At 46.9% G+C, this 21,347-nt stretch overlaps 1 long non-coding RNA gene across 1 annotated transcript; it reads right to left on the bottom strand.

The window, feature by feature from the left end:
- Positions 1 to 9,194: 9,194 nt before the first annotated feature.
- LOC115505356 lies at positions 9,195 to 20,435 on the bottom strand. Its single transcript, XR_003965994.1, has 3 exons — positions 20,371 to 20,435; positions 11,165 to 12,062; positions 9,195 to 9,669 (listed from the first exon to the last, which is right to left on the bottom strand). It is a non-coding gene; the product is annotated as an uncharacterized LOC115505356 (long non-coding RNA).
- Between the last annotated feature and the right edge of the window lie 912 nt (positions 20,436 to 21,347).

The raw sequence follows: 21,347 nt of genomic DNA, 5'->3' as shown, positions 1-21,347 counted from the left end.
CAGAGCCTGGAGCCTGCTTCCGATTCTGTGTCTCCCTCTCTCTCTGCCCCACACCCACTTGCATCCTGTCTCACAAAAATGAATAAATGTCAAAAAAAAAATTTTTTTAAAGCAAATACTTAACTAATTAAAACATCAATTATTATCTCTCAAGATTAACTCAGGGTATTCAAACTGTGCCTCCAAGTGCCACAACGCCATGGCTCCAGTCCCCAGGAAAGGGCCAAGGGGAGAAAAGGGGAAAAAGGAAAGGAAAGGAAAAGAACTTGTCATCATTTTAATCATAGCAACAATCCTTTTATTTGTTCTAACTATTGGAATTCCGTATCAGACTTAATTTGAAAACAACGTCATTGCTAAAAATATGATTCGATGGTCTCTTTGACTCTGTTCTGTGTCTTCATGGTGATATTTCTCAGTGTGGCCTCTTCACCCCCTGCATCAGAATCAATACCTTGGAAGCCCGTGAAAAATGCAGATTCTGTGGCCCTACTGAATTCTGGCCATGGGAATAGAGAATTCATGTTTCAACAAGCACCCCAGGGGCTTCTTAGGTACTGGAAAGTTGGAGAATCACTGCCCTCTGATGTGAGAACAATCTGCTAGGGTACAGAAAAAAGCTGTCAAAGTAGAACTCTTTTTCTTTGCAGATGGTCTCTTACAAAAAGGAATGTCTTTCCTCAGTATATACAGAATTTTTTGGAGGAGTAGGTATGGCCACTTGACCTCAAGAGATCCATAATGGGGACTTTTCTATCTTTGTTGGAGGCCCTAAATGCTCCCTCAAATATCTTTCTGTGGCTCAGGGACCGAAGTGAGAGCATATATATGCATCACGTGCACACACACACACACACACACACACAATTACCAGTGGCCAGCGTCACAGCCAACCTACCACCTCACTCAGCTGAGTCCTGCCAATTAAATACTTCTTGAGTGGTATAATAACAGGGCCCTTAAAATTCCAAGCATAAAACAGCTAATAAAAGTATCTTGTTTAACAAAGTAATAATTTAAAAAAAGCAGAGACCAAAAAAGCTGCAAAGTTTTCTTTGTGATCATTGTTTAACACTGTATGTAATTAAATATTAATGAAAGTATGCTACTTTCATTTTGTGAGCAATTTAATTCAATTAAAAATAAATGGGTCTCCTTGGCTCAGTGGGCATACTGATATACAGAACAGCACTGCCCTTAACTTGGTTTCCACTGTGTTTAAATTCAGCACCGAGCAGAGCTGCTGAAATACAACCCCAGGCTTACACAATTAACTCATTAAGAACCAAGAGCCAACCTTAGGCAAGCAACTGAGTATAGCGCTCTGCCCCTTTCGCTGGGTACAAAGCATAATACTGTTTACTTAAAAAAATATATTTTAATCAAGCATTTCCTACGTGGGATGAAAAGACATTTAAGACATTTCCTAGATGTCAAAACCTGGTCATCTCAGGGGATGGGATGGCATTGACCAGGAAGGTGCAGAGGAATCTAGAAACACTCTCTCTGTATCTTGATCTGGATGTTGGTTAACAGTCATATATATATATATATATATTCATATATATGCACATTATATATATACACACACATGTATACACACATGCACATATATACATACATATTTTTGTATATATTTACATACATATGAGTACAGCTCAGTGTTTGTGTGTGTGTGTGTGTGTATACACATACACTTAAGGTTAGTGCAGTGTATACACTTGACTCCAAATGCAGTCAACCCTCCAACAACGTGGGGGTTACAAGTACTGATATCCCTCCAGTTGAAAATCTGGGTGTGGGGCGCCTGGGTGGCGCAGTCGGTTAAGCGTCCAACTTCAGCCAGGTCACGATCTCGCGGTCCGTGAGTTCGAGCCCCGCGTCGGGCTCTGGGCTGATGGCTCAGAGCCTGGAGCCTGTTTCCGATTCTGTGTCTCCCTCTCTCTCTGCCCCTCCCCTGTTCATGCTCTGTCTCTCTCTGTCCCAAAAATAAATAAACGTTGAAAAAAAAGTTTAAAAAAAAAAAAAAAAGAAAATCTGGGTGTAAGTTTTTACTCCCACTACTAATAGCCTACTATTGGCCTTACTGATAACATGAACAGTTAACACTTCGTTTGGGATGTTAAATTATACACTTTTTTTTTTTTAATGTTTATTTATTTTTGAGAGAGAGACAGAGTGTGTGAGCAGGGGAGGGGCAGAGAGAGAAGGGGACAGAGGATCTGAAGCTGGGCTCTGTGCTGACAGCAAAGAGCCCCAGGCAGGGCTGGAACTTACAAACTGTGAGATCATGACCTGAGCCGAGTGGGACACTTAACCCACTGAGCCACCCAGGTGCCCTTACAAAAATACAGGTGCTGTACTTTTACAGTAATGTGAGCTAGAGAGAAGAAAATGTTATCAAGAAAATCATGAGGAAGTGAAACTACATGTATAGTACTATCCTGTATTTACTGAAAAAAAAAAAAAATCCGCATAGGAGTGGACCGGCGCGGTTTGAACCCCCTGTTGTTCAAGAATCAACTTATATTTTATAGATGATGGGGGAAAAAAAGAGACACTTTTTCTGCCCGCAAGGACCTCACAGTCTGGTATTCTTAGGCACATGAGAAGCCACATAGACATCAGGAGGCTCCCAGCTTCCCATCTGGCTGGGAAGGCACATACAAGTACGTCAAGGTACTAATGTGCGAAAAAACATACACCCGTCTTAAAGCGTCCTTAGGAAGAAAGCGACAAAGCAGCAGTAACATTTTACAGTCAGTGCTCAGGGGGAATGCGCTGGGCACGTGCACCCCGGGCCAGCCCAGGAGACAGGGGGCCCTGGGGCACAGCCGGTTCCGCGGGGGAGAAGGGCGGCCGGGGGGCGGGGGGGGGGGGGGCAGCAGGCTGCGGGGCGAATTAACAGAGGTCAGGTCCGCCTCCGGCAGGAGGGGGCTGGGCGCGGCGCGGCCCGGGAGAACGGGGGGCGGGAGCGCTGGTGGCGGCCGGGGTTCCAGCCCCGCACGGGGACAGTCTGCAGGCGGGGCTTCTCCTCCCGGGGCTAATGCGCTCGCGGGGCCGGAGGTAATGGATCCGCCGCCACCGCGGTAGCCTGAGCTGCTCTTTCATTTCACCCACAAGGGCCGTTGTTTGGGAATGAACTTCAGGATTCCAGAGGCCACGTCTAATAATAACAATGTTATCAACGCTGCGAGGCTGAGCGGGCAGAATGTGTGTGTGTGTGTGTGTGTGTGTGTGTGTGTCTGTGGGTCCCCAGGGGCCAGCGCCCAGCCCTGAAACCAGAGCCGGGCCCCGTGAATGGAGAGGAAAATGCCAATCTCTTGACAAAAAGTTTGCTGCTAAAAACGAATCCCCAGCCAACATTTTACAACCTGGACGCATTGTTAATGTGTTGGTTTATCTGGCAGGAATAGGAAGCAGTGTTTGAAAACAATGTATTCTTTTTAGGTGCAAGGTCAGCGTCTGTTGGACCTCGGGGTGACGGCCAGCCCCCTGCCGCAGGAGCGAAGGCTCCAAAGGCCTGCCCAGGCGTTTCCTGGGCGGAGTGAAGAGCACGTAGCCGGCCACCGTGGGGGCAAGATGGTATCCTGCCCATCCTGCGGGAGGCCCTGATGCGCACAGCCCCCGCACCCCCCTCCCCGTGCAGGCCTGCGAGCGGCGGCAGCCTGTGCCCGCCCGAGGAGTGATGGTGCCCCTGGGCTGGGGCCTGTGTGGAGTAAGGGGGGACCCTGCCGACCCCAGCACATGGCTCCCTCCTTCGCTGCAGAGCACAGGAAGAGCCAGGAAGGCTCAGAGCTGCTCCCGTCTCCTCCTGGATTCTCCCCACAGCCAGAGCATGTCGAGAGTAGAGAGAATGCAGAAGCGCCTCTTCTAAACCTTGTTCTCAGTGGGAAGGAACATCCTGGTGGTCGCTGGGTGACCTTGTGCAAGAGACTCAACCTCTCAAAAACACCTTCAGTCTGCTCACATGCAAAAAGGGAATGATAATAATACCTACCACTAAGGCCACTGCATGCATTAAATAGGATAATGGAAGTGAAGCATTTAGCACAGGCCTGGCCTCTGGCCAGCACCCAATAAAGGGCTTTGCACTTGCTGTTTCTTCTACCTAGAGCACTCTCTCTTAGAAAGACTTGTTCCCTGACCTCCCACCGGTCCCTTCTCTAGTTTATTTTTCTCCACAGTGTTTACCACTATCTAATAGACCATGTCTCTTACATTTATATCTTATTTATTGTCTGTCTCTGCCAAACAAGAGGGGAGCGCTATGAGAACAGAGGCGTGTGCATTCTGGCTGCTGCTGAATCCCCAGAACCTAGAATAGTGCTCAGCGCACAACAGTTGCTCAATTAACATTAAATAAAGGCTAGATGATGAGGAAGACGAAGATCAGAGTGTAAAAAGCGCTGGGTTAATAATCCCTTGATTTCATATTTCACAAGGTCAGTACTCCTACCAGATCCTAAGCAACACGCATGAAGACACTGTATCTTGTATAAGTGGTTTCTCCACAGCTAAGGTCGATAGATATAGCAAGTAAAAACCCTGGACGTTCAGTTACACTTAATTTTCTTTTTTAGTATAAGTACATCCCCAGTGTTGCACGGGATATACTTATACTAAAACATTATTCATCGTTTATCTAAAATTAAAGTTTATCGGGCTGTGCTGTATTTTATCCGGCAACCTGATCCGGAGTAGGCCACAAAATAAGTCATTGCTGCCCAAATGGACAACGTGCTCAAAATCCAGAGAAATCAGAGGACAGCTAAGTAAAATAAGGTCAAGCCCAATAGCATGCTGCTAATGTTTAACTACTGACTCTTCCAGGAGAGAAAAAAAAAAAAAATCCTTGATTTACAACATTTGACAATTTCATGGCGTAAATACCCCCAGCAAGGCTGATTTCGGCCTACCAAGGAGACACAGAGTGCAGAGTTGGAAAGAGATGAGCCAGATCAGCTTTGGCAAAGCAGCACACGCCAGCTTCAGCTCAGACTCCTAAAAGTCACAGGACTGAAGGAAGAGACAACAAGCTACCCAGGGCAACGAAGCAGAAATAACTCCCCTCCACTACACCGCAGCCAGACTCTGCTGGCCACTCCCTCAAACACATTCCACGAGGTAGAAGTTATTAGTCCCGTTACTTTGAAACACAAATGGGGAAACCAGGGCAGAGAGCAATTTTGTTTAAAAATTGTCTAGTCTCGGGGCACCAGGGTGGCTCAGTCGGTTAAGCGTCCGACCTCGGCTCCGGTCATGATCCCACAGCTCGTGAGTTCGAGCCTCGCGTCAGGCTCAGAGGTTCCGCAGGGGACAACCAGTGGACAGAACCCGGACTCTGCCGGTAACCACATGTGGCTGCGGGCACGTCCCCGTCGCCCTGTCTCCCATGTTTCCCCAGCTCGAAAACAAAATGATGATTTCTGGGGCCTCTTTCAGCAATAACAGCTGTGGTTTTCTCCCTCCATCCCCCACTCCCCCTTTTCCCGCTATCTTCTCACTTTCTCCTCCCTTCCTTCTTGTCTTCCTGTTTTCTTCAGTGCCTTCAAACCTTCTTTCCCTTCCCTCACCCCGTTCCTTCTGGCTCTCTCTCTCTACTGCCTGCCATACGCAGCCTTGCTTCTCTGTCTCTCCTTCTCACTCTCTCTACCCTTGCCCCCCCCCCCACATACCGCTGGAGGTACCACAGTTGGACAGAAACCCTGCTCATAAAACAAAGGAAGAACATAGGAGAGCCAGGAGCAGTCATCGCCTCAATGGAGAGCAGATCTGCGGAGAAGCGAGTGCCCCGGTAGTGTTCTTCTATTCATATATATTAACTGTGCCCCTTCTCTTTTATCTGGAGAGCACTTCGCCAGCTACACAAACAAAAGATTATGCAGATTATCATAAGCATAAAGAAAAAAAAATCATCTTCACTAAATATCCCAAAATGTGAGCCCCTGAATGGGGAACGCTGGGCCTCCCAAGGCCACAGGCACCCTCCGGAAGGAGAACGGCGCTGGCCTTTGCCCGTTCTCCTCCTGATGAGTGGCACGGAACCCTGAGAGGCGCGTGTGCTCTGAGATGTCCCAGCTTGCTGCAAACTCTGAAAGCAAATGAGAGCCCTCAAGGCTCATTAGACCTATTTATACAGTTCTTCATTGGGAAAAATTAAATCTTCCGAACACAGATAAATACACCCCTGTGACAGATGAACTAGCTAGTCACGTTTAAACCCCAGCTCCAACACTGACAAATGTACTAGTTGAACCCCCCAGGCAAGATAAACATACTTCTTTATCCTGAATTCCCTTTAGTTGGGACAAAAGGAACACAGAGGCTACCCCACGTGTGGGGGTGCCGGGATGGAGGCTGGGTGTGGGGAGCAGGGTCGGGGGAGGCAACATGGTAGGAGGAGCTCCCGAAGGTCACTCTCTCAGCCAGGTAGCCAAGCCATGCCATCTCTCCCCACCTAGCCCTGCTCAGGCCTTCCGCTAACCTTGAGCGTTTCTCAACCCAGTGGCACTGGCCATTAGGTATTGTCTACCTACTCACAGTATCCTTGGAGACTCCAAAGGCACAGAGTGACACAGGGCGCCCTCAAAATGGCTCACTGCCTGCCCCTCTGTATTTCTCAACAGGCCCTATCTTTTCCAGGAAACGCTCCTTTTCTGGGAAACGTTGGCAGAGAATGAACCCCGACAGGAAATAGCCAGCTACATCTGAGGACCTCTGAGAAGAGATAATGATAAGACAGAAGGGAAGAAAGAGAAGGCTCCAGCTGACTCTTGGGAATCCCCATTCCTGCGGTGGCACTGACATGTTCTAGAGCTGTGGCCACTAGCCACAGGTGGCTGTTGAACACTTGGAAGACAGCTAGCCTGAACTGACATGCGCTGTAAATGTAAAACACGCACTGAATTTTGAAGGCTGAGAACAACCACAAAAGTGACCTACCTCATTAAAAACCTTTATATACTGATTACATGTTGAAATGAGATTTGGGGTGTGTCGGGGTAAATAAAATACATTATTGAAATAAACGTCACCTGTTCTTTTCTTTTTCTTTTCTTTTCTTTTTTTTTTCCCCCTTTGTAAATGTGGCCACTAGAAACCTGGAAATTCCCAGGGTGCGTATTCTATTTCTATCACACAGCACACCTCTGGAGAAGCTTTAGCTTCAACACATTGGAATCCAGGTTTCCTCAAGAACCCACTTTCAGGCTTTGCCTCATTATGAAACCTTTTCATGCTTGAACCAAAGTGGAATTGATTTGTGTTTTCTTTTTTCCCAGCATAGGGCCCTAAAGTTAAACTCATCCTAAGCCATGAAATAGAAAGCCAGATTCAGAAGTTCCTCACTTTAGCCTCTGTCCGTCTTTAGTCTTCAAAGCTCTCTGCCTTTCCTGTCTTTTCTTACTCTTGCCTCCTCCCACTCTTGCCCTGAGAACGCGGGCTCTTAAGTGTGCTAGCCTTTGCTTTAGAAATAGCACAATACAAAGACTGATCAGAACCTGGGGAGCCCATCAAGCCCATTCAAATTGGTCCACTTGACCCAGTCCCAGCCAAACACTGTGTCGGTCAATTCTTTGTAGAAAAGCAATAATGCTCGTTTGTTTTCATATAGTAAATAATACTTATTCATTGTAGGAAAACGGGAAAATAGAAGCCGAAAGAAGAAAATAAAAGTCACCCACAATCTCAAACCTCAGGCTAGCCATTGTTGATGTTTTAGGGTATATCCTGCCAAAATTGTATTTCATACAACAAAAATAATAATTGTAACATCGACTGAACCCTTATATATATATAGGCAGTGGGCTAGACATTTTAAACATATTTTTCTTCATAATAATCTTAAAGTAGATTCTATTATTATCCTCATATTACAGTTGAGAAAAACGCAGATTTAGCAGGGTCAAATGTCCAAAGACAAACCGCTAGTAAGTAGCCAAACCAGTTAAACACAGGTCCAAATGGGCTCTGGACAGGAAGCACTCAGGCTCCTGCCTCTGGCTGGAAGTTCTCTAAGTAGAAAGACACTATCACTTCCCTCATCAGCTTGTTCTCATAAAGGCATCCAGCTCCATTGAACCCTCCTAGATTCACAGTTCCTGCCTCCATCTATTCAGACCACTGTAACACACTAACATAGACGAAACAGATTATACATAACAGCACTTATTTGTTACACTTCCAGAGGCTGGAGAGTCCTAGATCAAGAGGTCTGCAGATTCAGCATCTGGTGAGGTCTGGCTTCCTGGTTCATGGATGGCCATCTTCTCCCCGTGTCCTCACATGGCCAAAGGAATGAAGGAGTGCTCTGGGGTCCCTTTAATAATGGACTAAGCCCACAGCTCCTGGGTGACTCAGTCCATTAAGCATCCCAACTCTTGATCTCAGCTCAGGTCTTGATCTCAGGGTCCTAAGTCCAAGCTCCACGTTGGTCTCCATACTGGGTGTGAAGCTCACCTAAAAAATTAAAAAAAAAAAAAAAAAAAAAAGGACTAATCCTATCCTAAGAGCTCTGTCCTCATGACCTGATCACCTCCCAAAGACCCCGTATCCAAAGAGCATCACGTGGTTGGCTTCAACATATGAATTTGGGAGGGACACAAATATTCAGTCCACAGCAATGCCATTTGGTACACCTGTTCCAGTCTACCAGAAAATGCTTCTTCTTTACCATCCGCTCAACAGGTAGGCATCAGACACTTACTTTGTGCCAGGTGATATTCAAGGCAACTGGAATACAAAGTTCCTTTGCTCTTAGGGAACTTCTATGTTTCGGTTTCAGGAGACAGACAATACAGACAAGCAAATACATATTATGTCAGATATTAAGTGTGACAAACCACTAGGGGCAGAAGACTGAGGGGCCGAGGGGGACACAAAGGGACGGGAAGGGGAGCAGCGGTAAGGATCACGTGGTAGGTTGCGTTATTACTTGCAATTTTTCACACCTTACCTAGAAAAACCTGGCCGAGACAGATTGCTAATTGTTTTTTAATTTTTTTTTGACGTTTATTTTTATTTTTGAGACAGAGAGAGACAGAGCGTGAACGGGGGAGGGGCAGAGAGAGAGGGAGACACAGAATCGGAAGCAGGCTCCAGGCTCCGAGCCATCAGCCCAGAGCCCGACGCGGGGCTCGAACTCACGGACCGCGAGATCGTGACCTGAGCTGAAGTCGGACGCTCAACCGACTGGGCCACCCAGGCGCCCCTGATTGCTAATTTTTTTAAGGCTGTCCAGGGAAGACCTCGCAGGGAAGGTGACATTTGAGCAGAGACCTTGGAAGAAGTGAGGAAGGGAGTCACTAAGTTACCTGGGAGGAGAGTTTTCCAGGGCTGAACGTGCAGCAAAAGCAGAGGCCCCGAGGTAGGAATTTGGCTGGTGTGTCTGAGGAAAGTCAAGAGACCAGTGTGGCCCTAGCGAAGCTGGTGACAGTGGTAGCAGATTAGGTTAAGCAGGTGTCTGGAGTGAGGACAGGTCACACAGGGCCTTTCAGGCCACTGCAAAACTCTAGCTTTCACTCAGAGTAAGATGGAAAGCCACTGGAAGGTTTTTAGCAGAGGGGATGTGACTTACCTGTTCAAAGGATTACTCCAGCTACTGTCTTGAGAATATAATTGGGGGGCAACTGTTGAAGCAGAATGGCCCCTTGAGAACTACCCAATAGCCTAAAGGAGAGATGATACTGGTTAGGATCAAAATAGTGGCAGCAGGGAGGTGGCATCTGGGTGGCTCAGTTGGTTAAGCGTCTGACTTGATTTCACCTCAGGTCATGATCTCACAGTTCATGGGATGGAGCCCCACGTCAGGCTCCTTGCTGATGACACAGAGCCTCCTTGGGATTCTCTCTCTCTCCCTCTCTCTTCTCTGCTTCTCCCCTGCTTGGTCTCTCTTTCTCTCTCTCAAAATACATAAATAAACTTTAAAAAATAGACAGTAGAGGGAGTCAGATTCTAGGTCTATTTTACAGGTAGAACCAACATGATTTGCTGATGGGTCAGATGTGGGTTATGAGAGAAAACATCAAGGAAGGATCCAAGTTTTTCAGCCCCAAACAACTAAAAAGATGAGATCCCCATTAACTAAGTAGGGAAAACTACAAGAAAGAGATTTTGTTTTCAGGGAGTATGGAAATCAGGAGCTTGTTTGGGGGTATGTTAAGTTTGAGATACCTATCCGACCTCAAAGCAGAAGTGTCAAATAAAAAATTGCATATTACCTGAATTCAGGGACTAGTCTAGGCTTGAGATGTGAATTTGGAAGTTGTTGGAAGATAGATGATATTTCAAACCATGAGTGAGGTTATCTTGGCAGTGATTAGTTACAACATAGGTGACATATTTAGACTAATTCCTTGGACCTTCTATCTGGTGGATCTTACAGAAGTGACAAGGAAACAGCAAAGGAGATTGGAGGCAACAGCTAGTGAGGTAAATGAATAACCAGAAGAAAGGGGTATCCGGGTCTGACGAAGGTAGCTTTGCAAGTTGAATGCTGTCACTCACATGCTACGGATGGAGTATGATATGGAGGACTGGCCATGGGCTCTGACAATCTGGAGAGCATATACATTACCAATATAAGCAAGTAAGACAAACCAAGAAATCATTGCAGAAAGACACCGGGTCAAGGGAGGCAATGAACCTCCCTTTCATCCTTCTTGTCTTCCTTCATGGTTCTTAGGGACACCTGAGGGTCAGTTAGCCTCTTTAAACTGTTCTTGCTAGTCTGATCTGGTTTCCTACGCAATAGAAATTTTGATAATAAAATGATGACCAGGAGATAGATTTTTAAAAAGTTAACGATGATTGGTGGTGAGTTCCCATTGCACCTTCCAAAGCTTTGGTGAGTTGACAACCTTCAGAAGAGGGCATACATTTTCCAGACCTTTGTGAATTTACAAAGCAGGATCTTTTCAGACTATTGTGCCTGTACTCAGGACAGGACACCTTGTTAGCAAGTGTTAAAATCAGGTGAAGTAGTCATACTAGGATTGAATTGCCTCGACTCCATAAATAGACCTAATAGTCCCAATAATTGCAAATCAACTCTAATCGTCTCATTTTTTTCCCCCTCTGTCTTTTGACAGTAACAAGATTTGACTTTTTCTGTCCAACTCCATTTTTAAAATATGTCTAAAGACTTACGGACTGCTGGCCCTACCATAGCACGTGTACAGGATGTGCCAAGCCTGGTTTGTTGCTGCTAATCAATTCCACAGAATCCAACTTGAATCTCAGGATCTACCTCTCAGTCTTCCTTTGCCCCCTCCTTAAATAATTCATCCAGAAACGCTTAAATGTCCTTGGCTGAGTAAGGTCCAAATCACGCGAAATGGGGATATGACTCACTCGGCAAGGCCACTCTTGGAATTCACTCAGTCCTTCAGTGTTAAGAGCAGGCAGGAGAGTTTTGATCCGGATAGTGATGGAGGACAATCTCCAGGGCCTGAAGGAAGTACGAGTCACATGCATGCTTCCTTCCTCCTAAAACAAGAAAAGGTGGCTCTGGGAAGAAGACAGACAGACCTGTGTTATTTGTATCTGGAGCCCAGCCTTCTAAATCCAGAAGCCTCTAGAAACTTTCCAGAAGCAACGTGATGAAGAGTACAGACTTTTCTCAAAAATAGCCATTTTGAGGAATTACATTGTTTTCTCTCTAAAACTCCACATGCTCTTTCATTGAACTGGGCTGCTTTTGCGCCTCTCCGAATAGGCGTGCTCTGGACCCGCCCCCTGCATCCACACTGCTCTGGAAGCCTCTGCTTTCACGAAGGGTGGCTTCATTGAAAAAGTCCATGTTCGCGTTCACGTGTATGAAGCTCTTGACACGTTTGAGAACTGTTAAGGAACTTGTCTCTCCATGAGTACAATGACTTCACAATCTATATACTCCATAGAGACGTTTTTCTAAGTGCAGGCTGCATTCATTCATTCGTTCAAGGAATATTCATCGAGCGTCTGTTATCCAAAGCTCCATTCAAGGCCCCAGAGAGCACAGCACTGAACAAAACGGATACAAATTCTTTTTCTTATGGAGTTTACCTTCCCGTGGGACAAGACTGAAAAGAAACAATAGAATAAGTAGAACATGTAATTAGTTAAATGACGGTAAGTGCTAGGGAGAAAAACAACCAGGGCAGGTGAATTGGGAGTTACCTGGGTGAAAGGGGTAGAAAGAGGGTTGTTATTTTATTTTATTTTATTATTTATTTATTTTTGAGTGAAAGAGAGCATGAACGGGGAAGGGGCAGACAGAGAGAGACAGACAGACAGACAGAATCCCGAGTGGGCCCCACACTGTCAGCACAGAGCCCAGTGCAGGGCTCAAACTCACGAACCGTGAGATCGTGTCCTGAGCTGAAACCAAGAGTCTGACGCTTAGCCGACTGAGCCACCCAGGCGCCCGAGAGTTGTAATTTTAAACAGGGTGATCCGGGGAGAGTTTGTTGAAAAAGTGTCATCTGAACAAAAGCTAGAAGGCAGTGAGGCTTTGAGCTTTGCAGAAATCTGGGAGGAGAACCAGCCAGGAAGAAGGAATTGCAATGGTATAGGTCCGGAGGCTGGGGTGTGCCTGGAATGTTCAAGGCACAACGAGAAGTCCAGTGTGGCCCACGTAGAATGACCAGAGAGAGAGTATTAGGGGAGAGGTAGCAGGGGGCTCAAATCACACACGTTCCTGTAGGGACTTGAGCTTTTTCTCTAGTGAGAAGAGGACCCACTGAAGGATTTTGAATGACTGAGTGACATATTCTAACTTCTATTTGAATAGGATCACTTGGCTGCTTTGTGCACTATATAGGATACGGGAACAAGAAGGCAATCAGGGACATCAGTGAAGAGACAATTGCGATAATCCAAGTGAATACTGATGGTAGCAAATCACCCACCAAGGTGACATGGAGTGTCCGTGCAACTGCAAATTCCAGAGCCAATCTTAGATCCCCTGAATCAGAATGTGGGGTCCTAAGACTCTGAAGTTTTGGCAAGTGCCCAGTACTGCGTAGGTATGCTAGACTTTCAGAACCATTCTTCTCTTCTCTGGTATGCCAGTTATCGATCTATTGCCTCTTAGCTCCAAATTCACCCTTCACTGCCTGCTCGGGAAAAATATGTATGGACCCTTTAAGAATTTTTGCTTTGCCCGCTAGCATAACGCAAAGCTTTGCGAGTAGAAAGCATGGAGAGACATGGCGGGAGGAAGGGGATCCGCATCCCCGTCTGGTGTTCCCGTTCGGCAGGATCCTGCATCGCGGGCGACGTCTCCACTGCTCCACTCCCGCACACGCCCAGATTCTTCAGCATCCAAAGCCTGCAGGGCAGACGCCTTCTTTAGCACCAGCCCTTGTAGCACACGTGGCTTGCCCAGCTTCTGCAGAGCGTGTGGCTTCTTCAGGGCCAGGCTCCCGCGGTCCAGGAAACCTTTCCCGCAGCCGGCTGCGGAAGCGCCGCGGCTTCCCGAACATCCGGGTCCTTCAGTGCGTGGCAGCCAGAGGCCCCCTCCTCTATCAGCTTCCCCCAGGACCTCAGGGAATTCTATAGTAAATGCCTTCGGGGAGACACTGCCTCCTGAACAACTTTCTCTGCACCCTAGGGAGCTCATTTATGATGAGGTCTATGCTCATCTATGATGAGGCAAATTTCCAGCAAATTCCATGGACACAGCTACTCCTTTTCTATCCAGGGGGCCACAACCATGCTCTCCCCCAACAACGTCTGAATCCCAGCCTGGGGAGTGGGCTGGAGCCGGGCGTGGGCAAGAGGCCGAGAATTCTTCCTTAGGCTCCTATCTCAGCCCTGAGTGTAATAATTGCCTCTTTTGACTGCTTTTCCTATATTTTTAGACTTCTCTTTACTTATCCCTCATTATTTTAATCACCTGTTACAGTTAACAATACTTCATATGAACATTTTTGTGTTCAAATTACTGTGTCGATTCTCTCTTTTGATTAGACCCTGACTGACTCACACAGCGTTACATACCTGGAGGGAAATTTAAAAGTCCAACCTCTAAATTGCACACCTAAATGTTTGGAAATGGTTGGATAATGGAGACAAACCTCCCAGTTTTTATCCAATTGCTTGGCAGAGCTTTATGCACGATAAATAATTATTTCCTTCTGCCTCACTGCTGTCTGTCTTCAACCAAAGAACCTAGAAAGCACAGTCTCTCCAAACCACTGGGGTGCAGAGCCTCACGGAGCATTTCTGCCTGGCAGGTGGAGAATGACGGACGAGCCCTCCGAGATACAGAAATAATCCCTGAGCAGAATCAAGGATCTTCTGGAAGGTTCCTCTGGTACCCATATCCTTCCCACAAAGCAGATGCTTTTTTCCACTTATCACCTGGTTTCAACTGGATAAACTGAGGCTGCTTAGACTCGGTAGAATTACCTAATGATTACAAATACAAGCTTTTGAATCAGACCCACTTCTCGCAAACTAGCTCTAGGACCTTGGGCAAGCTACTCAACCTGTGTTGTGCCTCAGTTTTCACACAGATGGGTGAAATCCGCGTAATAGCAGATTTTGCTCCCATAGGGCTGCCACGAAGAATACATGAAATTGTACACCTGGTAAGGAACTCCGTGTACGTGAGGCGCTTCAACTGGCACCTGCAAAGGTGGTTGTGCTGGCCGAAAAGTGTGAGTCGACATGTTGCCGCGTGTTTAGTCAACATGCTGTCCGGGACAAGTCCGTTCATCACCAAGTTGGATGGCCAGTTTGGGTCCCAATCGTCCAAGCTTGTGCCGCTCAAGGGTCGGGCTTGCTGTGTCTGTGCTTCCTCCCTCAGCTTTGGCTCCTCCTGAGACCACCCAGCTCCAGACCTGCAGAGTCGCGTAGAAATGGCCATTCCTGAGACACGTGACCTCTAGCAACGATGTCTCAGAAAAGTCGAGAAAGCACGGTCTGAAAGAACAATCATTTGGGCCACACGCGTAATTTTAAATGTGCCACTAGCCACATTTTACAAACGAAAAATAAAGCAGGTAAAATGAATTTTAATAATATTGTTCATTTAACCATGGATATAATATATGTAGTATATGTGAGATATGTATGTAACATTATCATTCCAAAATGTAATCAATATTTAAAATACTATCAAAATATTGCATATTCTTTTTCCCGGTCTTTGAAAGCCGGGAGGTATCATACACTTACCCTTCTCAATTCAGGCTCGCCGCATCAAGCGCTTAATAGCCACGCCTGGCGAGTGACCACCGTATTGAACGGAGCACTTCCGGATCGTCCAGCCCAGACCCTTCATCTTAAGAAGAAGACCCAGACGCATAAAAGATTGTCCTTCCTAAGTCATGAAACTAGAGAGTGGCAAAATCAGGATTGGAATCCAAGGCACCTGACACCCGGGTTTAAAACCAGTAATGGTGATGAAACTTCCTCTTTATTAGCTGTGACTCAAGGCAAATTTTCTTACCTCTCTGAGCTTCAATTTCCTGTTCTATAAAATGGAAGTAGTGATTGGTTCTCAAGAGTTGTGCTAAGGATTGAGTAAGGGAATGGATGTTAAGCGCTTAGCCCACAGCAAGCACTGGCTAATGAGAGTAGGAAGTTATTATCATCAGCTTCACCAACCACACCCTCGTTCATCCCACCTCGTCTTACTCTAGCAGGAAGTACAGAAGAGATAGCCTCCCAGCGCACACCACTGGCTTTGGATGTGGCCTTGGTCTAGCCAGCATGAACGATGTTATGATGCCTCACACACCCATCAAAGCTTTGGCACAAGCAGGAAGTTGATTTTCCTGTCAAGATTCTCTTCATTAAAGGAACCGTGATGCATTCTAAAAATTTCAGCAAGAAAAAGTTACAGAAAGAGAGTCATTGAATGCCCCTCCTATCCCAGGCCCTCATGACCCTGAGGGCTCCTGATTCACCTGCTTCCCCTGTTGACCCTCCTGGCCCGGCCAGAAGCCGAGGTACTGGCTCAAAGGGAGATAATGTCATTTGTTGACATTTCCCAGGTGACAACAAAGTCAAGCCCTCTTTTAGGGATCCTAGTCTTTGCATATAATTAGCAGATCAAATTACCCTCAGGGAATCGAGGCTTGACATTCTTCTTTGTCGAGAGGAACCACAGCCTCAGATGAAAGGGGGTGGGGACTGAACCACCTACACTTCTCTGGGCCTTTCTTCATTTGAGGATCTTAAATGGGGCAGCGAAAGAGGAAGGAACCCAGGGGTCCAGGCTCTACTTCTCATTTGCCTTAGAAGTTTATTTCCATGGATGTGTACTCTGAAAGTTAGTGCATAAACTGAGATCAGCAAATAGAACACTTCCACTTTCCCTGAACGAGGGCCCACTGGGCATCCTACCATTTGTAAAACGGGTGGCTAAATTTTTTTTTTTTTTTACGTTTCGAGGAATTTCAAATCTGTTTGGAAGAAAATGCGGAAGAAGCAGGTTCACATAATACTGATAGAGATAGCAATATGATCTAAATCATCATATTAATTATTGATATATAATTACAGCTGTATCCATATTAATAGGATATAAGATGGTTAATTTCAAGAACTACAGACAGAGCTACTGGTGTGCTTAGGGGTGAAGAGGTGTGAACTGACACCAGGCTGGAGTGACAGGTAAAAGGCTTTAGGGAGGTGGCCAAGGTTGAGACAGCAATTGAATTGCAATGAGATCGAAGGAAATTCCAGGGGAGAGAGTGTGGAGAGGTGGCAGGACGCCAGACTTAAAAGAAGGAAAGTGGAGGCCCGTCTGGGGGACTGAAGTGCGGGAGGAGGCACAGGAGAGGTGGGAACGGGGAATCAGGTTGGCGAGTAGGCTGTGCTCTACTTTCTCCACGGGCGGTCGGCTTTAGCCCCCCGTCCGTGCCCAGCCCTACCCTGGGCCTCGAAGAGGGAGATGTTAGCAAAGCCCCCACAAGGCCCCTGCCCCAGCCTCAACGCCAGGCTTGGGAATTTGGTCGCAGATTTGAATTTTATGGTAATGAACCTTCAGGCTGAGATCCTTGCTGCAGAGAATACCTTCCCCTTCCCCTTGCACGTCTAACCACAGGTTGTTTTCTTCTTTTTTTTTTTTTTTCCAACAACGGTGTGAGAGATGCCCATTTGACCATGAAGTACAGAATCAAGAGCAGGAAGGAGAGTAAAAGTGAAAAGTGGGAGAAGAGACACTGGAAGGAGACGGAGAAAAGAATGTATGGGGAATCACTGCCATTAGGGTTCTTGGGAGTTTGATAACTTTTTTTTTTTAATGTTTTTTGTTTTATTTTTGAGGGAGAGAGAGAGAGACAGAGCATGAGTGGGGGAGGGGCAGAGAGAGAGGGAGACACAACGCTGTCAGCGCAGAGCCCGATGCGGGGCCTGAACTCACAAACCGTGAGATCATGCCCTGAGCCAAAGTTGGCGCTCAACCGACTGAACCACCCAGGCACCCCTGAGAACATTATCTTTAATGTTTATTTTTGAGAGAGAGAGAGAGTTGGAGAGAGAGAGAGGGCATACACTAGTGGGGGAAGGGCAGAGAGAGGGAGACAGAGAATCCAAAGCAGGCTCCTAGCTATCAGCACAAAACCTGATGTGGGTCTTGAATTCAAGAACTGTGAGATCATGACCTGAGCCGAAAGCAGACGCTCAACCTACTGAGCCACCCAGGTGCCTCTGAGAACTTCTAATAAATGTCATTTTACTGCTTTGCACCCTGGGTTTGGCTTGCGGAAGAACACGTAGTGATAGGTCTGTGAAACCCGTGAACTGACAGGGAGGTGCCCTCCACGAAACTGGGGGCAATTTTATTTATATTAGACTTTTAATTTCCCGAAGGCATTTTGTCTCACATTTTATGTATATGGATAGCTGCTTAACCTAGGCTTGCAAAATAAACAACCATCATGGGAGCTGATTCTAATTACCTCCTGCCCTTTGGGTACCTTTTTTCTGCCCCCTGTAAATAATGCTTGCACTTTCAGACTTCTCTTTCCCTTCTTCCAGAGATTTTCTTAAGAGTCTGGCAGGATTATTTAAAACAGAGCAAAACAAACAACCAACCCTGGAAAGCAAAGGCATCCATTCAGTTGCCTTTGGCCTTAAAAGTCTTCCCGATGAACCTTCTTTAATTTCCTGGCGAACTTCTTTGCTATCTGGACGTGGTGCTAACAACCAACAGGCAAATGAAAATGTTAGCCCAAGAATTCCCATCACGTGAATGTGTTTGAGTGGCTTTTTTTTTTCATCCTCCGACTTGGATCCCGCTCAAGCCATTCACACTTTTCTTCACGGTAGATGCCTTCCTGAAGTCATACCTGAAACTTAGAAAGAACCGATGTCAGCCCAAGGCAAGTCGTTTCCTCCGTCTGGGTGTCTTTCCCTTCGCTGCAGAGCTGAAATCAGATGAGTTGCTGACATCTGGTGGTTACTAAGCAGAGTGTAAGCTCAGTCTCCGAAGGTCTTCTACCTCCGGTTACAACAAATTCCCCAGCCTCCGATTCTTGGAGGCCGCTTCTTGCTCTAAGAACATTTTTGTGTCCACAGGGGAAGCGAGAACACAGACTGAGACGCAACGGAAACAATCCCCCCAGCACTGAAAAGATGGGTGTTGGCGGCCAGAACGAAGTCTCGGCTTCCCGGAGCATCCAAGACTCCTTGGATTTTCCACAGGGTTCGGCTTTGTCCCAACACACTTGATGAGCCAGGGAAGGTGAACAGCACAGGGGGAGTCCCTTTTGGGGACTAGTAATGGTTTTGCTGCCGCTGGAAATTTTCCTACTCCCCTTGCCGCTCAAGTATTCTAAAAAGCTCTCGTTTGTTTGGGGGCAGAGAGTGGAAAGCGATTTCTGAAGCATGCTGAATTCTAGTCTTCTGTCTCTCCACTCGTTAAGTGCATCTAGGAGCTGATGGAAGTGCGATGAATGGACCTCAGAGCTTTGCTCGCATAAGTTTTTTGGACTCCGTCTCCAGAGGACGAGGTGGAACGTTTGCTCTGCACGGGACAAAGGCACCCGTCACTAAGGGTCTCAGAGCCTACGGTTATGTCAGCCAGCTCCAAAACTCGAGACTGGGGCAGAAGGCTTCCCCAAAGCTGCAGGCGGAAAGGAGATTCGTCACTATTCTAAACTGCCATTTGATCTCTTCACAGCTCTTATGACTGACCACGTCATGCATTTCGCTTCTTAGTTTTCTTGGGTTTTGCCTGCCTCTTCTTGTTTGGCCTTCTCCACTCAACACTCCTGGTCCCCAAACTGGAAAGTCAAATTTGAAAGCAGGGAATGTGGCTCTCCCCTCCGCCATCTGTCTCCCCAGCCCCTGAAACATTGTTGGGTACGTGGTGAAGTCCTCAGATATTTGTTCAAGTAAAAACAAAAAGGCAAACGCTCCTATACTTCCTCCTAAAGTCAAAAGGGAGTCCCTACTTCACCTTTTCCTCTAGAAAGCCCACAGGAAGGTCATGTTCAGGCCAAAACACCTCCAAGGGTCCCCAAAGGGTGACTGGTGTGAGCAGGGATGAAGGTGGCTGTCACCATAAGGCCTTCTGAGTGCTCCAGAGACAGAAATCTTCACGGGCAAGGTTGAGTATATTGCAACATACGTTCTTGGTGCTAAATTGCTCTCTGGGTGTGCATGAGTCCGTGGGGGCTGCGGGAAGCGTGTTGGAAAACTTTCCCTGTGTCTCCAACTAAATGGTTTCCTGAGGAAATGAGAAATGGAGGTGGGGTGGGTGGGAAGGAATGAAAAAATTCCAGTAAGGAAAAAAAAATGACTTTTTTTTTTCCCCCTTTGGAATAGGGAGAGTTATTGGCAGATCTGAAATCCCAGGATCTCTTTGTATTAGAAACACAAAGCACTTGAAAAAAAAATTTTTTTTTTTACTTTAAAAACATGGAGTATGAGACACTGGAATAAGCACTTAAGAGATAACACTTTTACGCTGAGGGGTTTGGGGAAGCTTGGCCCAGAACCATGGGAAGCCAGGGTTCTGTCCCTCCCCCTCAGCTCAGCCGAGCAGGTCCTTTCTGACAGCCATTAATATGGTTTATGGTTAAATTGCTGGACCCCATGTGGACTGAAAGGGCCTCTTTATCTTTAAACAAACATATGAGGAAGGAGGATCTCTCCCACCCCAGCCTAGACCTATATTTGTGAGACCACACCATGGGTTTTTCCACCCAACCCAGCTATCAATCTTCCCTTGTTTGAGCTTTGAGAGAAAAAAAGAGAAGCATGGGAAGTGGGGGACATAATCAGAAAGGGACTTTGGCTCTATGTTAGCAGAGAGGAACAGAACGAACTCGGTCTGGCTTTTCTTGAAAATGGATGGAAATTTGAGAAAATCAAGGGCTCCCGTGGGGACTCTTTTGACTCTCCCTCCACCCAAAACACCACCCCTACCTTCATCGGGCTTCCGGTACCACACAGGCTGGTGCGCGGGGTCCCTGCCGACAGCACTAGAGGCCACATCCGAGACCCGGGCTTAGAGTGTTATCAGCAACGACAGTCACGGTGGAACAGAAAGCCTCTGGTAAGTGTCCTGTGCCCACAGCACCGTGCTAGACGGTGTCGGAAAAACTCACAGCCACAACAGAGCTTCTAGTCCGAGAAAAACCTAACAGCCTTCTCAGGGAGCAACGGTATGCTAATGACAAGGTTGTTTTTGCTTTGTTTAATTTTACCTGTATCGTGGGGCCACGTGGTGGTGAAGTTGACAAGTTTTCTGTGTGGGACAAAACCAGGTTAGAACCCTGGTGCTTTGACCCATGAATGTGTGACCCTGAGCAAACGGTACGACTTCCCTGTGCCTCTTTCCTCCTCTATGAAATGGGGATGAGCACAGTGACCACGCAGAGTTGTTGTAAGGCTAGAATGGAGTCCCATGGGAACCTGCCACGAGGCAAATTCTCGGTAAATGACTGCCGTTGGGGTTGGGCAGAGACCCAACAGCATCTGGGGAGGACCAGCCGTGTGCAAGACAGCTTTCAGTTCTTGAGACATAGTACTCATTTCACCGCACAGGAATCCTATGTGGTAAGAACTATTCTTATTCTCATTTTATAGATGTGAGGGAACTGAGGCACACTGGCCCGCGATCACACAATTACTAAGCGGCGAACCCAAGTTGTCTGGTTCCGGAGACGTCCTCACAAAGGGAGGTGTGGTTGTCGATCTAAGTAACGGTGCTTCCATTTCTGTTTAAACCACCTGAGTGGGAAGATTTCATTACTACCCTCCTTATCTGCTGACGCCAGGCACTGAACATCCAACATCAACTGAACTCTGTCTCCTTGGACAGGCCCCAGGCTCAGTCTGGACGGCTGACCTCCATGAACATTTACCCTTGCCCTGGCCTCCCAAAAGGGGGACGGTTACAT

The sequence above is a fragment of the Lynx canadensis genome, chromosome F1, assembly GCF_007474595.2.
Source record: "Lynx canadensis isolate LIC74 chromosome F1, mLynCan4.pri.v2, whole genome shotgun sequence".
Taxonomy (NCBI): Eukaryota; Metazoa; Chordata; class Mammalia; order Carnivora; family Felidae; genus Lynx; species Lynx canadensis.
This window is presented reverse-complemented; position numbering and strand designations above follow the sequence as displayed.